Source organism: Saccopteryx leptura, chromosome 2, assembly GCF_036850995.1.
Source record: "Saccopteryx leptura isolate mSacLep1 chromosome 2, mSacLep1_pri_phased_curated, whole genome shotgun sequence".
Classification (NCBI taxonomy): domain Eukaryota; kingdom Metazoa; phylum Chordata; class Mammalia; order Chiroptera; family Emballonuridae; genus Saccopteryx; species Saccopteryx leptura.
Genome location: NC_089504.1, coordinates 84470734 through 84495555, shown reverse-complemented (window position 1 = coordinate 84495555; position 24822 = coordinate 84470734). Strand labels below are relative to the sequence as shown.

At 40.3% G+C, this 24822-nt stretch overlaps 1 protein-coding gene across 10 annotated transcripts in view; it reads left to right on the top strand.

Annotated features, from left to right (window-relative positions):
* ELAVL2 (ELAV like RNA binding protein 2) overlaps positions 1 to 24822 on the top strand; it is a 159281-nt gene that overhangs the window by 28058 nt on the left and 106401 nt on the right. The window contains exon 1 of one of the 10 annotated variants that reach the window (XM_066368271.1): positions 778 to 855. The exons of the other annotated variants lie outside the window; for them this stretch is intronic. The gene's annotated coding sequence lies outside the window, so the exon portion shown is untranslated. Of the gene's footprint in view, positions 1 to 777; positions 856 to 24822 lie in introns of those variants that run through there. 10 annotated transcript variants of the gene reach the window in all.

The following is a 24822-nucleotide window of genomic DNA, read 5'->3' as shown; positions in this document are numbered from 1 at the left end:
CCAAAAATGTTGAGTGGTTAAAAGTCTCCTTTTGGAAGATTTTTTAAAAATTAACTATCTCCCTTAATTATTGCTGCAATTCCCCGAGTCTCTTAAACCTGGCCCTCCTGGATTTCTTTTCTCTTTTTCAACCAAGTGCGTGGGACCCCACTTTATAAAGCTAACCTGTTCTGGAGCTCTCCACTAGAATGTAATGTTTGCAGGTAGGAGTATTTTGGAAGACTTGAGAAAATGGAGAGGTGTCTCATAACTTCAAGAAGTCAGCTTTAGGAAGTAGGGCATAGGGGGCATTCTAAGAGATTTAAGCTTGCATTAGCACATTTAGTAGGCCCATTTTTGCCTAATGTTTGAAAACATGCATTTTTAGCAATCCTGCCTGCCTGGGGTGGGAATATTATAATACTCTTTTAGAGGGAAGTCAAAGGGGCGCAGGGACTTTGAGCAGTTTTCCCAGAGACCCCTACAAAGTCAACTAAGGTCATTTAATTGCAAATCGGATTTGGGGTAAAACCAGAAATGCTGATTTAGAATCAATTATCTATTTCTGATATGCTCAGTCTGGGTCCCCTAAATTGAGGGATGGTCTGTCTTCATTTGTTGGTGGCTGAGCCCTCTACTTTAGTATGCTTGATTTGACAAGAGGGCAATTTAGCCTCCCCAGTCCCCGCCCTGGTCCGCACCCCCCCTTTTTCCCCAGCTCCGCCCGTCGCGTGGGGGCGGGGAGCGCTGGGCGCCCTTAGCGGACCTTGCTGCATTAAACCCGCATCATGCCCTTGAAGCTGTAACCTCGGTCACGTTCTTGCGGCGACTCAGTCGCCCACTGCTCAGTTCCTCTCTTACCTTCTGCGATTTCAGGTAGGTATGATAGGTGATATTTTTTAAATGTAGGTGTTTTTTTTTGGGGGGGGTGTTAAGATGAACGCCTTTGCAATAAAAACAAAGAGCCCAAACCACAGAACACGACAGGTGCTCTCGTAATTAAGCGGTTGAGCAGGTGTAAAAACGTGCTACCGCCTCGTGGCTTCGGGTTGGTTTTAACTCCCAGTCATGGGGCTGGTCTAAGGACAGGCACAGGTTTTTCTTGGGGAAAAACAATTGACCCAGGCGTGGGGGCGGGCCAAGGCAAGGAAGCAATGGGACGCCCCCTCGGTGAAGAGTTGGCCATTTCCGAGCTTCTGTGGTGGTGGGGGCATTGGAAGGATGCGGTGAATGGCAGGCGTATAGTCGAGTGTAGGATTTTCTGTTTTGCTTTTAAAGCAGAATATAGCACCTCGCACAGGTATTTTGGGTTTATTTTAACGTCAGATTATATGTCGAGGCTGAGATGGACCGCTGGGGTTTAGCCGAGGGACAGGAGCCTTCAGCTGTAATATAGTGGGAGGAAAAGAGCTTTTACCTCTGCCTGCAATATATGTGTGTATCTGTATGCATATATGTACGTATCGTATATTTGATACGCATATATATCAAAGTAACCGCCGCGAGAATCGCTCTGGTTTTCGGTTAGCACACGGAGCTTCGGGATTTACAAACTTGATACCATAATCGGCTGACACTGGGCGCGCGATGCTCTTAGCGCTGCCAGGGGAATCTGGTCAGGGAGTTTACTGGAAATCGGAAGCCAGGAGAGATGGAAACCCGCAAGCCGGTGGCTGCGCGCCTTCCCCTAGGCACCGGATCGCGGGACAGCCAGGCAAGGCACGCGCTGGCGGCGGCCCCTGCGCCGAGAACTCGCCCCCGGCCCCGCCTCCTGGCAGTCTTCCAAGCAAGCCCCTCCTCCCCGCCCCACTACAAACAGCGGGAACGCGGCTCCGGGGCGCCACTGAGGTAGCTGCCGGCAGGGTGCGGAGGCCGGTTGCCGGTTCGGTGCGGGTGGGGCGGGGTCCGCCGGGTTTCAGTGTGCCTTCCCACCACCACAGGACTGGGGACTGGGACGCCGCCGCCACCGCCTCTCCGCGGAAACCGCCCGGAGTGACTCCTCCGCGGCTGTGCGGACTACCGCGGCGCGAGTCGCAGCAGCTGCAGCTCCGAGTCGTAGCAGGCAAGTGGGGGAGGCATGGGGGTGGGGGCTGGGAGGGCCGGCACGCCACGCCTTACCCCAGGTCTGTTTAGGACACCGAGGCGAAGGGTTGTGCGTGCTGTGGCGTGCCCTGAGGAGTCCGGCCTCGGCTGGAGGGCATCCCTTGTCCACGCTTTGGGCGGGAACGCTGGTGGGGGCTACGGAGGTTATGCATGTGAAGTTCCTAGAGCTCGGCTCCTTGCCGCGGGAGTACGGGGAACTGGGCGCCTCGGGAGGTGGCACCGCCCCTCCCGTGGACACGAGCTGGTTGGGGGCGGTGGAGCGGAGCGCTGGTAGCGCCCGGTAGCGTGCATAGGCGTGGACGTGCCTGATACGGCCGCATGTAGCGCGAGAAGAACTGCGCCCAGACGCAGGTGAGTGTCTTGAGGGGCAGGGGAGGAAGGGAGGCTTTTGTAGAAAAAAGGCAGGATTCTTGTGGACAGGCCTTGTGGGACGCTGTGTGCGTTCCAGCCAGGTGGTGTCTGGTGGCATGTCCACTTGGTACAGCGCCTCCTCGCGCGTGATCCTTGGAGCTCCCAGGTTGTTTGGAGACGGAGTGGCCACGCAGTGTGAAGAGGTGGTAGGGGACTGTGGCCGCCCAGGGCAGAGCGGAAAGGACCCCCCAGGCTTCTCTCCCTTTTGCGTAGTGTTAGGTGAGGCCAGGTGCAACCTCTCGAGGTCGTAGCTTGAGGTCGCTTCCCGGTTTGCGCGTGAGTGGCGCGCTGGGCGTGAGCGGTGCGCTGGGCGGGAATCGTGGAGCGGGCGACTGTGGGGCGAGGCGGGCTCTGGGGCTTTGGCTCGTTCTGGGAGGTTGCAGCAGCTGCGCCTTTAGCTCCGCCGGGAGCACTGGCCAGCTGCGGCGGGCCCGTGCACCGATGTCCGTGCGTGCACTGGTGACACTGGTGGAGTCTCTAGTGGACCAGCATTGGTTCACCAGCAGGTGCTCCTCCAGTGGTCATGATAGTGACCAGTAAACAGTCTTTTCAAGGCGGTTCCTTAAAAGCCGACTTGTTATCCTAGAGGGCTAGAGCTGGAAATTTATCGTAAATGTGAGCCACAAATTGTAGCTGTCCAGATGGTCATTTAAAATAACATTTTAAAAGATCATCTTTAAATAAAAAAAATCGTTTTGATGATAAAATTTTCATCTCCGAAAATGCGAGGAAAGGAGGATTGGTTAGCAGCTGTCAACTCTCCCATATTACCTTCCCCAAAGAATGCTGTTTAACAATGCTAAGTGAGATACCTCTCTCAAGGACAAAGAGCTTTTATGAAACTTAAGTTTTTCGTGGACTTAGCCATAATAATGTCTTTTTAAAAATGTAGCTCAGCCCCCAAACTTGCAACAAATAAGTCCATTTAAAACCAAATACCAGTTGAGATGTAATTACCCTATACCCTTAAGTAAAATCAGTTTGAAATCCTCTTTGGTTTCTTTTGAAGACACTTTTCTCAAGAATCATTTTCCAAGATCCTATGGAATTCGCATTGTTTTAAGGTAGCTCTTGCTTGCGGAAGCTGACCTGGACTCTCCATTTTGGTGAGTGCATGGAAAAGCTTTCTTGGATCTACTTTTTTCATTTGGACCTTGGCGTCTAGAAATGATGACTGTATTATAAGATGGAGTGGTGTGTCACTGCGTTTGTTTTGGGTCTCTTCTTTATAAGAAGTGTTTAGAAATTTTAATTTAACACTGCTTAGGTGATGGTGGTGGGGGTTGCATACCAAACAAAATAGAAGGAGCAAGAAGGAAATATCTGGAAGATAAGGGCTGGGGTGAGGTAGGGAAAATTAGGTTTTAAAGAAACACATTATATTCAATATTCTAGGGATTCCGCTGCTCTTTTCTTTTACTTCTTGAGAGAATATTTTTGTTTGTGTGATCAGTACTGGATCCTTACACCCTATTTGGATAACTTTGTACTGTAGCCTTTTAGGGAATGAGGTTTTTTTGTTTGCCCTTCAGACAGTCTAAGGTTTTTATGGCCCCACTCACTCCCTGTCTTAGGTATTTCCTTCACTGTGAGCGTTTACTGTTAGGAATCATGTCAGATCAGCTGATTGAAGCAGCACACATCTCTCTTTATGGCTTAAAAGTATATCAGTTTTAGGAAATGCTCCTAGAATAGAACAAGTACCCCAAACTGGTTAGTGTCAGCCCGGCGCATCCATTATTTACTACTGAACCTTATTTTATTTTTTCTAGAATCAGGATGTGTTATTAGAATTTCTTTTCTAGGTTTTGTTGTTGTTGTTGATGTTTTGATCTGGGTAATGCTTCTTCACCAGAGACTCAAGTTCCTTCTCTGTCTGAATTTTGGTGCTTTTAATTAATATCCAGCTCCCAGTGGGTTATGAAGAACGAGGCTCTCAATGGCATTTCTACTACCCCATTGCTTAATCCAGCCTTTCAGTTCTTTGTACACAGGCAGGTAGATGTTCCATTCCAGGTTGAATCCTTGTTACCGCTTTCAGCCATTCTGGCCTTCAGTGCTTTTCTTGTTAACATGATTATGATTTCAAAAATACTGTTCTGCCCCCACAAATACCTCTCTTTCTCTTCTCTTCTAAAGGCAGGTCTCAAGTTCTCTTTAAGGACACATCACAGCCATCCAAAAGAATACCCTGACTTGTAAACAGGAGTCAACCTTTCCTCTTTGTGATGGAATTGCCCCCCCTCAAAAGAAACCCTCTACCACAGTAGCATGTTACTATTCTTCATGTTATTTTCCCCCAAAAAACCTCGAGGCTCTGAAAGAGAATTTTATCTAAACTGACTACCATTTGCCGTTTTGATCTCTTGGTCTGCACGGTAAGGTTAGTTTTTTTGCTCTCACTTGAAATCCAATTAATTCCACTACATCATCACCGTCTTATCGCCACTTTTGTCACCAGTAATGTTGATTTATAAGTAAGGGAGGCTAGAGATGTGTTGCACTTAGCCTGGTCAGGTTGTTGTTATTATTAATAGTATTGGGGGGCTGGGTGGTGTGCCACCCTGTGGTAAACCTGCCCATAGCAGTCTATGCTAGTTTTTTCTGATTCTTTGGATATTCAGCTGGACAGGCCAATAATCATATTAAGCAACATTACTAGTCTTTTTTGTTTGTTTGTTTAAAGTAGCATGTGTACTTGGTTGGAAGCAGAGTTGCTTTAGGGCATTTGACTTGTGTAGTTGTAGTTCCTCCCCCTTGAAATTCTTAAATTTTTAGACAAGAGGACCCTGTACTTTGATTTTGCTTATCTTGGTCAGAGGCTTTCTTGATTGTTAATATTCAGCTGCTAGTATTACTGCTCTATGCTAACATTTGTAAAACAGTTTGATATAGAAGGCTTTATGCACTGGTGCTGCCACACCCGACTCAGGAGTTAACACTGTAGAGGAAATTAGGCATATAGAATATTCACTTGCTTTTTCCAGTTTTATTTTACAAATGTGGAGTCTTCACTGGATCTGATTACTCACACAGGTGTACTTTAATTCCAAGCTCATTGTTTTATTTGTTGCTCATTGGCAAGAACATTTATTATCTGTTTATTTGATGTAGGATATTAGTGTTTGCGATGCTAGTTGCTTTTTCTTTCTTGACTTCAAGTAAAATAAATTTGCTACGTAGAAAGGTGTTTAAGCTTCAAAACCAATATTTTGTTTCAAGGTTTTTGTGTATTAAAAGACGCATGTTTTATTTTTAAATTGGATTGGTAACTTTTGGAATCTAAACTAAATATAGGAACTAGAATAGTAATATTTTATAGAAGCTTTATGGAATATTTAGGACATTTTTCACTAACAGAAACAGATTTGGCTTTTAGCATGCATGATATATATCATAACTTTAATTTTAGTAAGATCACAGGGGAATTTTTTTAAGGGAAGATGACTTTATATCTCTAGCCTGTAACGCCATTATATACAACAAAACAAAACAAAGGTAACTCTTCTGTGAGAAACACTGTGCTCGGTGCCTTTCTATAGGCATACTATCCCCTTCAGTACCAAGACAAAGTTTTCAGAGATTGGTCTACATCAGGGTCCCCAAACTTTTTACACAGGGGGCCAGTTCACTGTCCCTCAGACTGTTGGAGGGCCGTACTATAAAAAAAACTATGAACAAATCCCTATGCACACTGCACATATCTTATTTTAAAGTAAAAAAACAAAACGGGAACAAATACAATATTTAAAATAAAGAACAAGTAAATTTAAATCAACAAACTGACCATAAATGGCCTTAGGGGGCCGCATGCGGCCCGCGGGCCTAGTTTGAGGACCCCTGGTCTACATAAAAATATCTGTTTTTTTGTAAAGGTGTTATTTATTAGAGGTTTTGGGTTGTTAGGCTTTGCATCAATTCCATTGATATTCCTCTAACTGTATTTTTCTTTTTCTTTAATGTTGCTGAATGGTTTTGTGTGATGAAATAAGAGTTTCTTGTAAGTAAGAAATCTTCGTGCAGAGGGGGATAGGTACTTTGGGAAAGAATGGAATAGGTAAAATAACCAAGAAGGTTATAGAACTACGTGGCATGCTGTTAGAAGGTTGTCTTGTTAGTTGTAAGTAACTTTAAAAAAAAAAATTTAAATAAATGGGCACTTTCCTTCTGCTATGTTACTGATTTCTCTTATGAAAAAATGAAAAGTAAGGGTTGACAGGCATGACCCCTTTTCCACTTTCAGAAATTCTTTGTTTGAAAAACAAACAAAAAATATATTTTCTCAATAGTCATATTATGTACTGTAAGGCAGTTATAGTAAAATACTAAGGTGTTTTTTTTTTTAAAAAACATGTTGAAGGTTTTGCTTTTAGGTCAGATAAATTTGAACTCCTGGGTTGAGATATTTATATAATTGTCTCATGTCTAATCTAACAGTGATAGATTCATATGAGACTCCCCCTTGACTTAAAAAAAGAATTCTATCTCATAAAAAGGAAATTTTTATCCTACATGACTACCTTTTCTTTTCAGCAGAATTTTTGTTGTTGTGAGCTGTCCATCATGGAGATGACTTCAACTTTAAAGACTATATTAATGGATTATTACAAAAATTCCTTTTTTTATAAATATGAAACCTATTAACTTCTTTCAGGATAAGATTTTTTTTCGTTTTGCTTTTATAGTTAGTAGTGGTCAAACTCATTTCAAGCTTCAGTAGACATCTTTCTAATTTTATCTCCTTATGAGAAAAGAGAAAATAGTTGTTTTAGAATTCTTAGCTTTCCTGTATTTACTTATTGTGGAATCACTGGAATATTGAAATTTGTTAGTATTTAGGACCTCTGAATGTCTTTGAGCATCTGAAGAAAGCTGTGGGCCCTTTCTCGCTAGGGAAATGCATATACACGGAAATTTTTATACTGTCCGTATCATCTTGCCCTCTGGAGAAGAGTGTTAAAATGAGTTTTTATTTTGGGAAATAGGACTTTGAAAATTAAAGTTGTCTTCTTAAACTGGTGACAGCAGTCAGTTTAGCCCTTGTCTGCCAAAGTGTTAGTGATGTGGGCCTTTACAGTTCATCCAAGACAAGATTCTAAGCTTTCTTGTCTCCTCACAGTTTGTTTTAAAATCCATTCTGATGTTGTAAACAAATATTACACATGTAAGGTCTTCTTGTGAGTACAATGGTGGCAGCTCAGCTGCTGAGCTGTTTTGCCTCGGTAGGTTTTGTCACTTAGGTTGAAATTCTTAATTTAGCAGAGCAATGTAAAAAATACTAGGCTGGGATTCTGAAGTTTCCATTGTTTGCTTTGGGCTCAGTTACCTGTGTCCTTGGTTTCTTCACCTTTTTTTGAATATAATACAGCACCCTCCACATCTCAAGGACCAGTGAAAATGAGCATATGTTGAGAATTTTGGCAATGGAATGATGCTTACTGAATTGGGAGGTGGTAAGAGGTGGTCCAGATAGACTAGGTTTTTGTGTATTGGCCTTCATTGTGTTTTATGAACTGGCGTCGTTAGTGACTCTATAACATAGCATCTCGTGATGTGTATTTCTGTGAGGGAGAAAGAGGAAATTCCCAAACTGCAGTGAGATTTTGGAAGAATTGTGACTTTGAACATTTCAGCATGGAAATAGATCTAAATATATCTATGATGATGGAATTTGGAATGGAAGTTTAAAATTTTTTTTTTTCTTGAAAATATAAATAATCTAAAAGATAGATGTGAAATTAAGAGAATTTAAATTTAGCCAGCTAACTTCCCAGGAATATAAAAGTCAATTTAAATATTTTATATTTTTTCAATGAGAAATCAAAATTTTAAATTTAAGCATTTACATTAAAATAATCAGTCTATATTTTCCTGATGTGAATTTTGTTTACTTTCTTATTAAAGATTTATTTCTGTATATCACAATAGAGAGTTTACACAGAAATACATTATTTTTTCTGCTTGCTTCAATACCTTCCCACCACTCAAAGTGAAAAGTCATTGATGGATGCCCTGTCAAGTAAGTTATTGGAAATTGCTCACTTGTTTAGTTTTTAAAGGATGTTTAACACTTTCTTTATTATTTAGGCATCCTTTATGCATATCAGAAGTACAAGAGGTATTTCTCAAAGCAAATACATCACAGTGTATTTTAAAATAAATTTAGTGAATTGGGTGTAGTAGGGAAAATATTCCTGGAACTTACTGTATTTGATCTTGAGTTTCCTCTGAGCTACTTTGAAAAAGCGAGATTTTTTTCTGTTTCACTGATGTTGGAGGTACTTCTGGTGGCATGAGGTTCGCTCACCTTTAATGCAGCTATCCAGAACATTTTAATACACAAAGTTTATTATAGAGTGAGCAAGTTTTTTTAACCTATTCCCAGGTAAGGCCTATTTCTGTATGAGTTTTTTCAACACCAATTTTCTCTCCCATAGGTGCTACTTACTGGTTGCTGGTTTATTTTGTTTTTAAACCTGTGGGGTCCTTTCTGGCCTATGGCTATGAATGACTCATGGGCTTTTTCCAGATACCAGGTCATCAGGGCCTTTGGCTTTCATCCTTTCTCTGCCTTTGTCTCTGCTAGGAACTTGAACTACCTCCAGCCTTCTCTCCTATAGTCACCTATGCTTCTGAGCCCTGTGCTGGTTCTACTTCTAGCCTGGCAGTTACGGGTCATGGGCAGCTTACGCGCTTGCCCCCTTATTTGCTTTTTTGGTTGGCACTTTTGCACTGACTCTTAGGCATTGTGTTACACTTTACTCACTGAAGAATATAGTATCCTTATCCACGGGTTCCCCTTCTGAGTTATCCATGGTCTGAAAATATTAAGTGGAAAATCCCAGAAATAAACAGTTCATAAGTTTTAAATTGTACGCTGTTCTGAGTAGTGTGATGAAATCTCATGCGGTCCTGCTTTGGATGTGAATCATCCCTTTGCCCAGTGTCTCCATGCTATATACACTCCCTGCCCGTTAGTCAGTAGGTAGCAATCTGGTTATCAGGACTCCGGTCTTGGTATCACTGTGTTTGTGTTCAGGTAATCCTTATTTTAATTAACAATGGCTCCCAAACACAAGAGTAGTGATGCTGGCAATTTGGATAAGCCAAACGGAAGTCATGAAGTGCTTCTGTTAAGTGAAAAGGTGAAAGTTCTTGACTTAAAAAGACATTTTATTATCTCACATCATCATTGGAAGAAGGGTGATAAACAGAGACCACATTCACATAACTTTTAAAGTATATTGTTGTACTTGTTCTATATTATTTTTGTTATTGTTAAAACTTTACCATACCTAATTTATAAATTTATCACAGGTATATATGTATAGGAGAAACATTGTAGTGATCCATACTGTGTGGTTTTAGGCATACACTTGGGTCTTTAGAATATATCGCCTGCGTATAAAGGAGGACTGCTGTATTTTCTGTGACTAAGTGAATTGCTGTTATTAGAGGACGAAGAGGAGAAACAGGTATAAATGGACAAATAATTTCCACTGGAGTTTCCAGGTGGTGATCCATGCGCTGCATATTGGCTGTAGCCGTTTTATTTGTCCTAAACTGTATTTTTAAAAAATAAGAAATTGGGCCTGACCTGTGGTGGCACAGTGGATAAAGCGTTGACCTGGAACACTGAGGTCACCGGTTCAAAACCCTGGGCTTGCCTGGTCAAGGCATATATGGGAGTTGAGACTTCCTGCTCCTCCCTTTCTCTCTCTGTCTCTCTCTCTCATTCTAATTCTCTCTCCTCTCTAAAATGAATAAATAAAAATTTAAAAAAATGTTGAAGTAGGTGTTAGGAAATATTCATGTAAAGACCCAGAGCCTGTTTTATGTCTCTTGAAAAGTTGGAAGGGAGCAGCAACAAAACCCCTTATTCATCAATGACATGTTTCATATGGATCATGGCGTGTTTTTTTTTTTTTTTTTTTTTTTTTTTTTTCACTTAGGAGTAAATTACTGCCTGACCTTTGTGGGTATTTTATTTGAGTTTGTGACTCTCATGCTATATTTTTGAAAGACATGAGAATTTAAAAATTTATTCAGATATAAAGACAAAGGCGGTGCTTCTAAGGGCGTCCTAGTCTTTTGCTTTTCTCTGTGTTTGCAAGTGATGTTTGAGTAATGTTAGATTGCTCCTTATGTGTTTAGATCTTGTGGTCTTTACTTCAGCTAGAGAAATCTTGTTTTGGAACTCTCCTTCCTTCTCCATCTGCTGGTTGCAAGACAGTTTCTCCTTTCTACAGGAGAAATGCTTTCATCAGCTTATCTTTCCCCTTCCCCAAGGACGGTAGACCTGGTCCTGTTGGGAGTGGGGATTTCTTTCTGCTGGTTGCTTGCTTGTGTTTGTTCAGGTGCTTTGGGGTCAGCAGAACTTGTTGACTAACAGGATGTTAGGAGCTGTTTGAAAGAGGCCTGTGGCCCACCTGCTACCCTCATTGCTGATGGTGTCAGCTTAGAAAAGACATCCTCTCCTCAGGTTGCTGTAAAAAGCAAAAAAAAAAAACACCAAAAAACAAAAAAACTCTGATATAAGAGGTTACCAGGTGGGAGGTTTATATGTGTTGGTTCTTTCTTCTCTTTTCCCTTATTTTTGTCATTCTTCAGCCTTTCTCCCCTCTCCAGAAGCAGCAGGGCACCTTCAGCAAGGGTTTCTCCCACCTATGCAACAGAGAGAGCTATGTACCAGGAGTAGGAAGAGGCTCCATGTGTCATGTTTGGACCAATGCTGCAATTTTATTTTACAATAAGGAAAGTGGATATTATTCATGTACTCCTGAACATAATACCACAGTTTGAATAGCGGAGAGCAACTTTAGTGTGTGTTAATGTCTAGTGAGATGAATACAGATGAGTGCTAAGTAGGTAGAAATGTCAGTGTAGAGCTTTCCTTTTGGTGACTTACAGCATTTCTAGTTAACTTTTTGTTCAGCCTGGCATACCGAGATGATCTGTTTTATCAACCTAGCACTAATGTAGCTTTTGAGGATGGAACAATGCCTTTAAAGTCCTGCTCTCCTGGCAGCCACTTGTGCTAGGCCAGTTATAATGAGGAATTAGAATGTGTCCCTCTATTGAACATCTTATTAGCAAAACTCTTTAGAATAATAGGAGCTTAATGCTGGTGTTTTTAAAAATGGGTGCAGCCTCCAGCCCAGCTAAAAAAAAATATATATATATGGTGTAATTAAAAGTATATCCTTATTTAAAAACAGTACTCATTTTGAGTTAACTGTATACATTAAAAGAAAATTATTGTAGCTATTTTGAACTTACTTTAAGAGGCACATAAAAAGAACTCTTGGTACCAAGCCTCTTCTGTGATTATATGATTTTAGAAGATGTTGCTTATTTTGATGTGTCACTGGAGCATCTGGTCTAGGGGCTTCCAGGATATTTTCCTTGTTTGAGTGGGGGATTGAGAATTATTGAAAAACAAGTTTTTTGTTTTATCTCCTCCCTAAAGCAGTTTCTACTGTGTGATAGAAAAGGCTTTGATACATGTGTGCTAGGGGTTAACTTGAAGTCTAGACCTTCTCCAAATTCATCTCAAGTGTTTTCTTTTAGTTTTGTTAAAGGATCTTAAAATATGTCTTCAGGTTTTTTTTTGTATCGGGACTATGCGCAGGAGCCAGGACGGTTGTGTAATACTGTTTCATCACACATTACTATTAAGAGCTGTGCCTGACTAGGCAGTGACACAGTGGATAGAACGATGGCCTGCTATGCTGAGGATCCAGGTTCAAAACCTCAAAGTCACCGGCTTGAGTGTGGGATCATACACATGACCCTCAGTTGGAAGGGGCTGTTTGAAGGTAATATGTATCTTTGGACTTTTAAAAAGTTTGGCTCATCTACTAGTATTGTTTTATGGACAGTAGGGGGCAAAGTTTGATGTCATAGTGAGCAACATACATTTTATTGCCTCTTGAGGTTGCAGTTAGAGTAAGAGGTTCTGTACTGGACGGTCAAGGTGGCAGTGTGTTGGGAGGGGGCAGCAAGGAGTTAGTTGTCTGTGTGTCGTTGCTGACAAACCTGGCTAATAGGACAGAAAAACAGGTGGAATCAATAATTGAAGGTGGAGCACCACCTGAAATGATGGAACCAGGATGAGAGACAAGCAGCATTTACTCTGGTAGCAGTGGTGACCCCAGTGTTTCTGTTCTTCCAGGACCTTACCACAGCTCCCTAGGATCATGAGTGTTGAGATGAGGAAAACGAGGCTCAGGGATCAGGTGGTTTGCCCAAAGATTCAACCTCCTGACTAGGGAAGTAGGAGCTGGGTCTGTGACCCCTAGTTTAGTACCTTTTGCCCTGCACTTGTGAATGCAGTTCTTTCTACCTCTGGTAGTTCTGCTGGGTGTAGTGTAAGGTGTCTGAGGACAGAGGCAGAGCCAAGAGGAACTGTTGTCTCGACTCCTGGCTTTATAGTCTGGCTCCTCAGTGGTGAGGCTGTTGTAAACAGGTTTTTGTTTTGAAAGCTTCACGCAGGTCCCTGTAGCACTACCAGCAGAGAATGCCCACCACCTGTTTCCCCAGGGCCAGTATTCTGACTTTGCCTTATTTTAGGCCTTTGACGAGGTGGCTTCTACACGGATTCCATTACAGGCTGGTGTCTTCCTCATGCCAGCCGGCAGTCTTGACTTGTGAGATTACTTTTTGAAATCATAAGAAGTATGAATTGATTATTGTCTGTAAGCAAGAGAATGAAGACACTGTTCTTCAGTCTTATTTTTAGGATACTGTTAAAATCGAGAAAAGATCTAAATGTTCTATTCCCGGTGAAAGTGACATTTAGGTAATCCTAACTCATTATATGTAGTAGACAATCTGTAAGGGCTATCCCTTAAACTTGTTAAGTTTCTGAAACTATTATGTTCCAAATCTGGTGGGCTTTTAGAAATACCACTTTTTTTTTCCCCCTGAGAAAAAGAAGTTGGAGGTCAGGTGCTTCATAGGATGTATGATGTCCAAACTTGAATCAACAAAATACCTACTCAATAAAGTCTGTTATTGGTTCATCTTATTTCTCTAACTTAACTGTCATACAGATAGGTGGAGGGTAAATGGGGAGAAGAATACAAATTTCAAAGTAATCTTTTATTCCCTGGGAAGGGGACATCTGACTTATTATTTTTTATCTCTTGTATTTATACTGATTTAGTAGAAATTCAGGAAATATTTGTTTAATTCACTTAAATTCAAAATTTGGGATACAAATAATATAAAGGAAAAATGAGTTAATACAGTCCTTGAAACTTACCATCATCTGAGAAAGATTTATTTGCATCTGTAGGTTAACCGTGTGGTTAGGTGATCTGGTAGTGAGATCTGCATAGTCTATCTTATTCTCTTCACTAGAGGTTTTGAAATGTGTGGGTGTTTTTTGAATTTTGAAGTATAATTTATCAGTATTTTTTATGGCATTTTTCCAGTGTATTGATTGAGGTGGTAAACACTATAGAGGAATGTCTGTTAAGCTTTTCACTTGGTTTAAAGGACTTATGAACTCACCCAGAATTGTAGTTTGTCATCGATTGAATTATTTGGTTAGTTTATGAATACCCTTTTACAGACCCTCTGACAGATCTTGGTAACCTATATTATTTCATTTCTTCACAGTGCTGTGTTCTTCCCAGTGTTCATTTAAATTTAAGCTAAAAACAAACATCATATTAATTTGGGGCTGTCTTTGAAATATTTGTTGGGATGGGAGAGGCTTAGGCATTTTTCCTTGTAGAAACCTTGGAAGGCATTTATTTATTGAAAAATAATTTTTTCCTAAAATGACCTTGAATGGCTTTTGGGTAGTCCCTTAATCCTAAAGGGCTTTATGTATGTAAGAGATTGATAGTTTTGGATTTTGGAAATTGCTCTAAGTGATCAGAAGAAAACAAGGGAAAAAAAGGGGTTAAAGAAAGGAGGTGAGGGCCTGTGGTGGTGCAGTGGATAGAGCATCAACCTGGGATGGTAAGGTCCCCGGTTCAAAACTCTGATTAAGGCACATGTGACAAGCAAGCCATGAACAAGGAAAATGAAGCAACTATGAGTCAATACTTCTCGCTGCCCTCCCCTCTGTAAAATCAAAAATAAAATCTTGAGAAATAATTAAAAAGAAAAGGAGGAGGAAGTGAATTCTCTATGTGGCTCATTTCTTCACCCACACATGTCATCAGAACTAAACAGTACAGTGAATTTATTACATGGGATTTAAAAATACTATCTTTCCTGCTTATTATTAGATCATTCCACTTACTAGAACATACAGGGTGGCAAAAGTAGGTTTGTAGTATGGAAAATAAGTAGGGAAAGATAATACAATAAATAATACAAGAATAATCTCTGTTCCACATATTCAAAACTTGTAAACCTCCTTTTGCCCCATCCTGTATTCTTAATTCATTAGTTTCTTCAGCATGGTGGACTCTGGTGGCTAAAGCAGTTGTTTTCTCTTGTTTTTAATATTACATGGTAAGTAATCAAAACTTTAAATCCCCTTTAGTTTAATCATCTAGAATTGTTTAACTTGGATACAGCGATTTTCTAATTGGTTCTTATTTCCTCACAGCTTTTAGTTCTTACTTTCTTTTTCCTCAGGTGCCAAGTGAAACCATTGAAAACAGGCATGGCAGCTCCCACTCCTGATGAGGGGGATCTTGGAGAGATGTAAAACGTGTTAGTTCAGGAACGGAGAATTCTAATGCTTGGACAACAGGGGTGAGAGTGCGGGCTGGTGAAGGGGACCCGGGGTTGGGGTCATACCTTCCCATTGACTTGTGTCTGGTCTTTCTTAATGGCTCATTTTTAGGACACTTTTTAAATGTTTTCAGCTACATTACAAGCTCCTTGATGTCGGAGATCCTGTCTTACAGCTTTATTCCTGTAATTTAGGTCCTATTTCTTTAAAATAAAGGTGAAAGTTATAAAATTATGTATGCCAAAGGTAAATGCTGCATTTTTTTCTTTCAGTGGTTAACTCAGTCCTGGTACGCTGATTGCTGTGAGGTTGCCGTGTATAATATATACATTTGACCATTTGGAGCTAATCAAAATTCTTGGTGTGTAAACTGAGCATTTTGATGATTTTTTTTGTGTGGATATTAATTATACTATACAATAGTAATTAAGTGCTGATAGTAGTTAATTTAATATTTTAAGAAGACTTTTGTATTAACAATGCTGTTTCTTTCCATTCATCCCTGTGAATAATTAAGATTGACCCTGTTTGCAGTCTCCTACCTGCTGAGTTGAACAATTTACTTGACCACACAGGAAAAGATCTGGCATGATGCTTCTGGAACCACTTTGCTTAGACAAAACTATGCTTTTACATGTATTTATGACCTGTTTTATACAGCTTCAAAGCATGCTATGTTAAAAAAAAACGTTGCTTTGAGACTGGACTGAAGTGGTTGTGTTTGCCAGGATTAAGGAGGCAGGCCCCGGGGATGACCGCCAGGCCAGTCCTTTCAATAGCAGCGTGAAACTATTTCTGGCTGTCGGAAGAATGGCTGCCTCCTGCTCAACACTGAGTCTCTTTTGAAGCAGATAGAGAAGTTGAGATCTAAGGTGTTTTAATCACAGAAGGCAAACCTTAAGGGTTATTGGGCCGCCTACTCCCGTGGTTTGAGCCTGGTCCCTATACACACACACACACACACACACACACACACTCTCACTCACACTGTCTCCCCCCACCCCCATCTCCCCACCCCCTCCAGGGTCCAGCAGCCGCTCCATCTGGTATGTCATAGACCTGCCGTGACATAGAACTGTTTGTTCTAAAGCAACTCATTGTAAAGCTACAATATGTTAGGTAAATGGGCAGCCCTTCGTTGAAGGCCTTGGGTATGTTGGCAGTTTATCAACAGCAGGGTTGTGATCCTGTCACTTCTTGTTAATGAGGGCTTTTATTTAGCTTAGCAAATCATATCTCCTGTTAACATCCACGCTTTTTTATGGTAAACTTGAAAGGGATTTTTTTTTTACTTTTTATTAATTAGTAAACTAACAGGGCTCTTTGGTCCTCGCTTGTGATAGCTGCTAAGATGTATTTCTTCAACTGAGATGCACCTTGTCTTAAACTAGGAAAACCCCCAAATGATTAAAATAATTGTTTAGTTTTGAAATTTTTTTTATCTTTCCTCTTAGGTGACCATTTTCTCCAGTCTCAATTTCACTTCCATTTTAATGTTCCTCACAGGGGTGTTATCAGAACATTTACTTTCCCGGTGTGGTGACTGACTTTCCAGTATTTTGTTATTTCTGGGCAGTCCAATAGAGTAAATATGTTGTCTTTGTAGTTAATGTGCATTTCTCATATGTAGAATTCAAGGACATCAGAGAATGTTCGAGCTGGAGGAGCCCTTACCCACAGTGTTGATCAACACCCTCATTTTATACATGTGGAACTGACACTGAAGCGGTGTTGCCTAACGGCTTATGAGTAGTGACACCAGGTAGTTACTCCAGACCTATGGCTGGTTGCAGATGTGTCTTTTTCTTCTCCTGATCCCCTCTCCTTTGCCCTGCTGCTTTATTTCCGCTTCATTTTTTTAAATGCAAGCAATGCCTTGGTGGGACTATAAATTGCTGTTTTTAGAGGGCTTTTTGGCAGTGACTAGGATTAATTAAAAATGCAAATAAACTACAAACCAGCATTTTCTATCTTTAAACGTATATTTTTGCTCTTGTATAAGGTATTTATTGCAAGCAGTGTTTGAGATAGTAAAACCGTGGATGTTTATCAGTCGCAGCAGTTTGGTTAAATTAATCTGAGCCTCTATTACATAGTCATCTATAAAGAAAGAATCCTCTAGGTCAGGCGTCCCCAAACTACGGCCTGCGGGCCGCATGCGGCCCCCTGAGGCCATTTATCAGGCTCCCGCTACACTTCCGGAAGGGGCACCTCTTTCATTGGTGGTCAGTGAGAGGAGCACTGTATGTGGTGGCCCTCCAACAGTCTGAGGGACAGTGAACTGGCCCCCTGTGTAAAAAGTTTGGGGACCCCTGCTCTAGGTGTTGATATTTGAATGTAAAAAGCAAGGTGCAGAGAGCATTGTGGAACGATCTGTCTCGTTTGTTTTTCTCGTCTGTGCTCGTACAGTTTTGTATTCACTTTGAAAATGTTCAAATTATTAATGAATCTGTTAACCTGGGGTATATTAGAATTCTATCTCATTTGATAAGGTTCAGCAGTTATGATCTTTCTGCATCAGACATACTTTTAATTTTCAAAAATACACATATTTACTTCAAAAGGTAGCCCTTCTTCTATTTTCCAGAGCATTTTAATAGATTCTTAATATTTTCTACACCTAAACTGTTTATGTTTTTTTTGTTCAATGCTTGTGCTGAGTGGAGCTTTATGCTATGTCTTTGGGCATTCAAAAGCAATAGGATACGGATGCAATCTTTAGGTCTAGTTGGCAGCCCGTAGGCAGGAAACGGGATGCGTTGACTGTGGGGTTTGCTGAGGACTGCTTCCTAGTTGGGAAAAGGTTCCTGAAACTAGGTAGATGAGCATGGCACCATAGGGGAAGTTTCAGGGAAGTGGAGGAAGACTTTTCCTTCTAAGAGAAAAAGGGGACTGACAGATGATGTCCTCCCTAGCATATTAAGGAAACAATTTTGACTCTTAGAGGATGGTTAGGTTTCTGGAGGGTGTTGAAGCCCTGGAAGGAACGTTTCCATTTCTTTGTGGTGTTGTAAAGCCTTTGGAGTATGAGAGTATTAGAAACCTTAAGAGAACCAGATTGAGGAAGATTTTATTGGATGGCTTGACATGAAAAAAGCTGAAATAAAGGACGTAGGTCGATAGGGCAAAAGCAGCCCACAGAGTGAAGGAGCAGGGCTTCAGGAGGAAAACAAGATGACTTGGTGGCTGACTCGTAGAATCTATCGAATGAAAAACTACTACGTGGTGTCCCGTGTACTCTTTATAAGGGAGACTTACAAGAGTCTCAGGCATTTTCTAAACCAAAGTACGTTTATCAATACTTAATGTATTAGAAATTTAGTTAAATAACATTATTTAAACATCAACAAAAATAACATTTTAAGAATGAAGAATATTTATAGTTATCTAAAACAAAAAATAGTGATGAGGCATGATTTTCCTTTTTTTCATCTCTTTAATATCTGGTTTAATACAAGTCATCTATATCCTCATATTGTAGCACCAGATTGAATGCAGGAGCAGATACCACAGATCATAAAACATTTGGAAAGTTATTAGAATGAGAGAGAAAGAGTTACTGTTTTGACCTCCTGGATCTATGAAAAGGTCTCAGACACCCGCAGGGGATCCCAGATCCCACTTTGAGAACTGTTTGGACTAATGGCTTCCAGGGATATAGGTTGTGGCTCATTGGAGTCATAAAAGAACATTTAGAATCTGTATTATAGGGAGGAGTGGATAGTCATCTTTCTTTCCAGGGGAATGTAAATCTAAGAATGACTGCATGCAATCACAATAATTGATAGTGAGTTTGTGCTGGATGTTGAAGACTTGAGGGCTGTGACCGAGTGCTGTCACTAACAAGTTTTACTTTGGTCAGAGTCTTGGGTCTTAAAAACTCTGACCAAAAGATTTAGGCTTACCTAAAGATTTAGGCTGTGCACAAGCTCTCAGAAGTACTTGTAGCACTAGCATTCTATGATTTATTCATGTATTTTTTATAGTGCTCTCAACATTTCACTTTCTATAAATATACACATGCCCACACATCTGAGTACACACATTTGGAGCACTTTTGAAGGTCACATGAGCTAAAAATGCACAGTCGAGTAGTTCACCTAAGCATTTTCTTTTTCCTACATTGGTTTCATTGTCCTAGTTTGTTTCTTAAATAGAAATTGACTAAATGGTACTGTGGGTGTATTTAGAATCTTAACCTCTTTTGTCAGGTGTTGAACACACCTGCACTTAAAAACAAAACAAAATATACAAACTTTCCACTGCATCTATCCTTCCCTTCACCCTCAATCAGCCATATGATTAGGTGAGTCAGAAGGGAAGCTGAGATAACATCCCAACCACCGTTGTCAGGCACGGCTCCACTTGTCCATTCCAGGTTGCTATGGTTGTTGGGAGAAGAAAATACCACAGTAGGCTCTTTTTCCTTTAAAATGCAAAATAGGGTGGTTGGTAGTGAGTGGGTGCCCATTTATTTTTCTGTATATGATTCCACATTTAATACTCTGATAGAGTTAATTTCTCTCAGTGTTCAAATTTGTTCATTTATGCATTTTCTGCATTTATTTGGATAACAAATTCCAGAAGGTTTTGTTTTCAGATATTGAGCCATTTATATATCCTGACCTGATTGAGATATACCTTATATACCAATGGCATCTAGCATTCTTAGTGATATCAATTTCTATTTAAAAGTCCTTTGGCTAGGTTACCTGTGTTTGGTGGTGGTGAGGATTATTAATATTTTGGAATTTTCTGTTGCAAGAAACTTCTCTGAAACTGAAGTCCCTGAGGGCAAAGAGACACTTTTATATTGTGACAGTTCCTTGTACACTAGAGCTTAATATTTATTGGGTGAAAGTGAAACTTCTATTCCTTCTAAACAAAAAAAATATAAACTACGAAACAGTCACTTTAATTTTGGAAATCCCTATAGCTGTAAAAATGAAATCTTCAAACTCAATATTCCTGCCTGATTTAAAAGAAATAAAGCAGAAGTTTATGTATCTATAAAAAGTTGAGATGATTTCCAGTAGTGATGCTTTTGTTTCTTTTATATTTCATTCTTTAAAGTGTCTCTGGGTAAGGATATCTCTAGGCAAAGGGCTGTTTTGAGAAGTAAAGTCTAGAGGGCAGCTGTATCTGTTACATAATTCCAAACTGAAATGAAAAGTAAGAATGGAAGGAAGGAAAGGTTTCTGTACAGCTCACAATCTTTAGGATTAAAATTGGGTCCAGCTCTAAGATATGTTGGTAGAGAGTGTATCTCTGATCTGAAAAGCCTAAATTAGGTGTGCTTGCTTCAGAAGAGCAGAAAGAGGATGTTAATGCCCATTTTCTTGTGGTTTCTCTTTAATAAATGGTAATGGGATCCTGTAAGTAGATTTAAGAAGCATATTCATTACCCTTGAAGGTACTCATACCAAATGAAGATAGATCTAAGTTGGTGTTTGAATAAGAATTTCAAACATTATGTGCTTCCCCAAACTAAATTTAAAATTTAGTTTTAAGCTTTTAGTGTAACTTATTTTAAATAAGTTGAGATTTTTCTGATTTTCAGGTTCATTTGCTGAGAGGGATCCCAAGTTATGGGAAGTAGCTTTCTATTCTCACACTACCTAGCTTATAACAGGTTAACAGTAATGATGATGATGATTTGAAACCTTTTTAAAAATTTCATTAAGAAAGCAATGAAGCTGCAGTCCATTTCAGTTTGTCCTTGAATGGGAGGAAAGGGCTGAGGGTGGGGACGTGTGCTCAAGGTTGCAGATCCCAGTTGAAGCTCACGGGCCTCTGCTCATGTCATTGCGGCTGCGTTCCTCTCTGCTTGTACCATGTAGGGTTTTGAAATGGCCCTTGCCACTGGGCTGACAACCTGGTCACCCCTACCAGGGTTAGGTAAACTGGCAGGAAGGAATAATAACTTTTCTGTTTTAGAACTTCATTCTTATGCTTGAGGTTAATTCAGGGTCTTTATTCAAGTCACCTAGACTCTCCAAGCTTTAGAGCTTCTGACTGCCCTGTGAGTGGTAATGATGAGACCTGTGATGAAAGGTTGATTAGGATGCTGCAGCAGAGCTCTCCCCAACAGAGACTCTTTTTTTTCACGTTCCTGAATCAGAATTCTTTGGAAAACCGAAGATACTTGCTAATGTTAATGAGATTATTTTATGAGGAATTATTTAACTTTAAGGCTTTATTTCTACCATATTTAGAATTCTTTGTCCTGGCCTGTTGGCTCAGTGGATAGAGCATCGGCCCAGCACATAGACGTCTCCTGGGTTTGATTTCTGGTCAGAGCACACAAGAGAAGTGACCATCTGCTTCTCTTTCCCTTCCTCTCTACCTTCTCTCTTGCTTCCCTTCTCTCAGCCAGTTCCTTGATTGCTTCGAGCATCAGCCCTGGGTGCTGAGGATAGCTCAGTTGGTTCAAGCATGTCAGCCTCAGGCACTAAGAATAGCTCAGTTGTTTCGAGCCTTGGCCCCAGACAGAGATTGCCAGGTGGATCATGGGCAGGGTGCATGCGGGAGTCTGTCTCTCTGTCTTCCCTCTCTTAAAAATTAAAAAAATAAAATAAAATTGAACCCTTCAAATTTTGGGTAAAGATCAGACCTGTCCTGTGAGCTATAGAAACGCTTGGACAACTAAGTTGAAAGACAAAGGGAGGCTTAGATTTGTTTGGGAGAACTCTTTATAGCTTTTGGAAAAGTAAAGAGAATGGAAAACTGAAGAGTTTAGATTTCTGTTTTCAGAGATAAATAGAACTCTTTCAGGGTTTTCTAATTCTTAATAGATTTCTTGCCCAACTGTATATCTCTGTCTGGTATATTAAGCCTGTAAAGAAGCTTAGTCTAGCCAGAAGGGACTTGGGTGTGGTAAGGCAATTATAGGCTCTCAATAGATGATGCACTAATTAGTGATCTGCATCCCTTTCAAACTGGGGTTTTGGCTGCCGGGAGTAACAGGAACTACTATTAAGCATCAGAGACTAAGAATTTTATTTAGCTGGAAGTGGGGATATTGTAATTAAATGTGAGAGACACAGTGATCAGACTTGAAAGTGTAGGCCCTCTAGATTATTTCAGCTTTTCGTACCCAGAGGGTAAGGTGGGGGTTACAGAACAAAATCCTGTTTTGTACTGGGTGGGACCCGGGTTCTAGTCTTGCTTTGACCCTGAGTATCTTAGGAGAGCACATCATTCTCAGGGTCTCTGTTTTCTTTCAGATTTTATTTATTTATTTTAGAGAGAGGTGGGAGAGAGAGAGAGAGAAAGAGAGAGAGAGAGAGAGAGAGGTGGAGGAGGGGAGTGGGAAGCCGGAAGCATCTACCCATTGCTTCTCATATGTGCCTTGACCAGGCAATCTCCGGGTTTTGAACCGGTGACCTCAGCATTCCAGCTCGATGCTCTATCCACTGTGCCACCACAGGTCTGGCACAGGGTCTCTCTTACATTTCTGGAACGGGAGACAAATATAGAATTGCTTTTCTCCTTTAAAGATCAGATTTGCTGATGTTAAAACCTGGGGGGAAGGGTTGCGTGCTGCTGCTAATGACTTTGTTTTCTCGTTTAGAAGTAGTAGGTGAGAGTTAAATACTTTCTTTTATTTTGGCCAGTTTGTGGGCTGTTATTTGGAGACAGGTGAAAAAATTTTAAAAGCTGCTATGAGATTGTGTTAGGCTCTCTACTCTCAGATTCTTTCATAATTGAGTAATAATTAGCACTTAAGAAGGCCCTTGTGATAAAGTTTTTAGTATGTAGTTATTCTACCCTTTACTTTACATGAGTACCACCTGGGAGAAAATTTTGTGCACCTATCAAGGAAGAAAATGATCAAGTTTTGGCTTTAAGAACATAAGTGTTAGGTCTTGATTAAATACCTATTAGGTTGTAATTAAATCTCTCCATAAAAAAAAAGGATGATAGCAGATTTGATTGCTGGGTTTCCTAAAGCAGTTTTTTAAGATAATGAATTTTAATTACATATGTGTGCCTGGGAACCATTTTAAGCCACTTAGGGGAAAAATGGACAAGGCATATTGAAAAGGAAAAGTATTCACTTATATATATATATATATAACTGTTAGCTTGTGGTTTTAGAAGGATAGGAACAGAAAAATCGGACTCTTCTCTCTTCCACAGACAGGCTATTTTAATCATTATTTGTTCATTTTACAGGAAATGTTAGAATAACATTGATCAGATGTCAAAGGACGCAGCATAGAAATGATTGTGTTAGCATCACATGGGAGCTTTTTCTTTGTGCCAGGCGCTGATCTTGAGCTCTTCGAACTCTGAGGTGTAGGAAATAGAATGTTCCCCATTTTACAGAGAAGAAACTGTATGTAGCACAAGAAGGGTTTATGTAAACAGCCCAGTCACAATTAATGGAAGAGCTAGAATTAGAGCTCATTCAGTCTGGCCCCAGAGTGCACTATTTTCAGGGCGCTAGAATTATCTGTGTCCAGGTATTAGACCTAAACTGTGGATCAGTTTGAGTACTGTTTGGCTTTTGTAACTTTAAGCATTGATTTTTATGAACTAGCTTATTGGGTAAAAATAGCCCTGTAGGATTTAGACACATTTAACTCAGAACCTTGTATGTTGGAGACAGATAAAGGACAGCTCTAGCTCTGCCTCTCAGTGACTTCCTACAGGAACAGATTTCAAAAACTTTTAGGCATTCAGAGTTCTTTCTTTCCCAAGTGCAATGTCCACTTTATGAGCTAGCCAAGGAATATTTTCTCCTTAAACATAGTGAATTCTTAGACCATACAGGTACTTTTTATTCAATCACATATCTCGTTATGGCAATCCTAACTAATATCCTTTTTCTTCTTATCTTTTTTATGAGTTCTGTCGTTATTTCCTCCTTCCCCCTTTCAGCACCCCAACTTGAAGTTTTCAATTCCCAGTGCCTGGCTTTCAGGGCTCAGTTAAGTATACGTAACATGGAATTTACCTTATAACATAAAGATACTTAAACATTTCTTTACATAGTATATATTTATATTTACACTGCTCCTGTGATGTATTACGGACATAGGGATCATGCATTTACTTTGGGCTGTGTTTTACTATTTATTTTTAGAAAAGAGTTATCTTTTGAAGTACTTGTATTGTTTGCATTTTTCAAGAAATGCTTATGGTTTATTTTGCAGAGGGGATGGGCATTTTCTTTTGGGTTTAAACAAAACGTAGAATTTATGCTAGGTTTTGGCTCTTCCCCCCCCCCCCCTCAAAATTGAAGCTGTTCATATCCTATTGTTAGCAGCTCAGCAGATTGCATCCATTGTATAAATCAGGACACTGAAGCATACAGGTCAGATTCGTGCAAACTGTGTCCACTACGCTAAATTGACTACCATGTATGTGGGTTGGACTGTATATCAACCAGCTTTACTTTCCATCATCCCATTCCTCATCCTTTATGGTTTGCTGTCTATTAAATGCATATTTCCTGTTGGCAATAAAGAGAATGGGGTTAAAGTGAGTGGACAAGCAAAGCTAAAATAATCCCTTCCCTCTATTGTGTTTCATGATCATGATACTGAGTCTGTAGGACAACCTCTGCAAAAGGCATAGGCACGTGTAATTGTTCTCAGAATACCTTTTGTATATTTGGGATA